The 3031-nt window shown below is 41.6% G+C and overlaps 1 non-coding gene across 1 annotated transcript; it reads right to left on the bottom strand.

Annotated features, from left to right (window-relative positions):
- Positions 1–670: 670 nt before the first annotated feature.
- On the bottom strand, positions 671–778 carry LOC112752582 (small nucleolar RNA R71). Its single transcript, XR_003177011.1, has one exon. It is a non-coding gene; the product is annotated as a small nucleolar RNA R71 (small nucleolar RNA).
- Positions 779–3031: the final 2253 nt, after the last annotated feature.

Consider the following 3031-nt stretch of genomic DNA (forward strand, 5'->3'; position numbering starts at 1 on the left):
CCCCTTCTTCTCCTTTGAGTTCAAATTCTTCTCTTCTACATTTTTATTCTTCTTTTCTTCTACTCACAACAAGGGAACCTCTATACTGTGGTAATAAGGATCCCTATTATTATTTTTCTGTGCCCTTCTCTTTCATATGAGTAGGAGCAAGGACAAGAACATTCTTGTTGAAGCAGACCATGAACCTGAAAGAACTCTGAAGAGGAAACTAAGAGAAGCTAAAATACAACAATCCAGAGACAACCTTACAGGAATTTTCGAACAGGAAGAGGAGATGGCAGCCGAAAATAATAATAATGCAAGGAGGATGCTTGGTGACTTCACTGCACCTAATTCCAATTTACATGGAAGAAGCATCTCCATCCCTGCCATTGGAGCAAACAACTTTGAGTTTAAACCTCAATTAGTTTCTCTGATGCAACAAAACTGCAAGTTTTATGGACTTCCATCTGAAGATCCTTTTCAGTTCTTAACTGAATTCTTGCAGATCTGTGATATTGTTAAGACTAATGGAGTATATCCTGAAGTCTACAGGCTCATGCTTTTCCCTTTTGCTGCGAGAGACAGAGCTAGAATATGGTTGGACTCTCAACCTAAGGATAGCCTGAACTCTTGGGATAAGCTGGTCAAGGCTTTCTTAGCCAAGTTCTTTCCTCCTTAAAAGCTGAGTAAGCTTAGAGTGGATGTTCAAACCTTCAGACAGAAAGAAGGTGAATCCCTCTATGAAGCTTGGGAGAGATACAAGGAACTGACCAAAAAGTGTGCTTCTGACATGCTTTCAGAATGGACCATCCTGGATATATTCTATGATGGTCTGTCTGAATTAGCTAAGATGTCATTGGATACTTCTGCAGGTGGATCCATTCACCTAAAGAAAACGCCTGCAGAAGCTCAAAAACTCATTGACATGGTTACTAATAACCAGTTCATGTACACTTCTGAGAGGAATCCTGTGAGTAATGGGAGCCTCAGAAGAAGGGAGTTCTTGAAATTGATACTCTGAATGCTATATTAGCTCAGAATAAAATATTGACTCAGCAAGTCAATATGATTTCTCAGAGTCTGAATGGAATGCAAGCTGCATCCAACAGTACTCAAGAGGCATCTTCTGAAGAAGAAGCTTATGATCCTGAGAACCCTGCAATAGCAGAGGTAAACTATATGGGTGAACCTTATGGGAACACCTATAACCCCTCATGGAGAAATCACCCAAATTTCTCATGGAAGGATCAACAAAAACCTTAACAAGGCTTTAATAATGGTGGAAGAAACAGGTTTAGCAATAGCAAGCCTTTTCCATCATCCACTCAGCAACAGACAGAGAACTCTGAACAAAATACCTCTAATTTCACAAACTTAATCTCTGATCTATCTAAGGCCACTCTGAGTTTCATGAATGAAACAAGATCCTCCATTAGAAATTTGGAGGCACAAGTGGGCCAGCTGAGTAAGAAGATCACTGAAACCCCTCCTAGTGCTCTCCCAAGCAATACAGAAGAAAATCCAAAAGGAGAGTGCAAGGCCATTGATATAACCATCATGGCCGAATCCAAGGAGGAAGGGGAGGACGTGAATCCCAAGGAGGAAGACCTCCTGGGACGTCCAGTGATCGATAAGGAGTTTTCCTCTGAGGAACCAAAGGAATCTGAGACTCATCTAGAGATCGTAGAGATTCCATTGAACCTCTTTATACCATTCATGAGCTCTAAAGAGTATTCTTCTTCTGAAGAGAATGAAGATGTTACTGAAGAGCAAGTTGCCATGTTCCTTGGTGCAATCATGAAGCTGAATGCCAATTTATTTGGTAAAGAAACTTGGGGAGATGAACCTCCCCTGTTCACCAATGAACTAAATGCATTGGATCAACTGAGATTGCCTCAGAAGAAACAGGATCCTAGAAAGTTCCTAATACCTTGTACCATAGGCACCATAACCTTTGAGAAGGCTCTATGTGACCTTGGGTCAGGAATAAACCTCATGCCACTCTCTGTAATGGAGAAACTGGGAATCTTTGAGGTACAAGCTACCAGAATCTCATTAGAGATGGCAGACAACTCAAGAAAAGAAGCCTATGGACAAGTAGAGGACGTGTTAGTAAAGGTTGAAGGCCTTTACATCCCTGCTGATTTCATAATCCTGGATACTGGGAAGGATGAGGATGAATCCATCATTCTTGGAAGACCCTTCCTAGCCACAGCAAGAGCTGTGATTGATGTTGACAGAGGTGAACTAGTCCTTCAATTGAATAAGGATTCCCTTGTGTTTAAAACTCAAGGTCATCCTTCTGTAAACATAGAAAAGAGGCACAGTAAACTTCTCTCAGTACAGAGTCAACTAAAGCCCCCACAGTCAAACTCTAAGTTTGGTGTTTTGAGGCCTCAGCAAAACTCTAAGTTTGGTGTTGAACTCCCATATCCAAACTCTAAGTTTGGTGTTGGGAGTCTATAATATTGACCTGATCACCTGTGTGGCTCCATGAGAGCCCACTCTCAAGCTATTGACATTAAAGAAGCGCTTGTTGGGAGGCAACCCAATTTTTATTTATCTAATTTTATTTTTATTTTTTTGTTTTTTCATGTTTTATTAGGTTCATGATCATATGGAGTCACAAAATAAATAGAAAAATAAAAAACAGAATCAAAAACAGCAGAAGAAAAATCACACCCTGGAAGAAGGGCTTACTGGCGTTTAAACGCCAGTAAGGAGCATCTGGCTGGCGTTCAACGCCAGAACAGAGCATGGATCTGGCGTTGAACGCCCAAAACAAGCAGCATCTTGGTGTTCAGACACCAGGAATGCACACTGAAGAAAGCTGGCGCTGAACACCAAAAACAAGCATAGAAGTGGCGTTCAACGCCAGAAACATGCTGCATCTGGGCACTGAACGCCCAGAACAAGCATCAATTCGGCGTTTAAATGCCAGAATTGCATGCAAAGGCATTTTACATGCCTAATTGGTGCAGGGATGTAAATCCTTGACACCTCAGGATCTGTGGACCCCATAGGATCATCTCAGCATCTGTGGACCCCA

Source organism: Arachis hypogaea, chromosome 15, assembly GCF_003086295.3.
Source record: "Arachis hypogaea cultivar Tifrunner chromosome 15, arahy.Tifrunner.gnm2.J5K5, whole genome shotgun sequence".
In the NCBI taxonomy this organism is placed as follows: domain Eukaryota; kingdom Viridiplantae; phylum Streptophyta; class Magnoliopsida; order Fabales; family Fabaceae; genus Arachis; species Arachis hypogaea.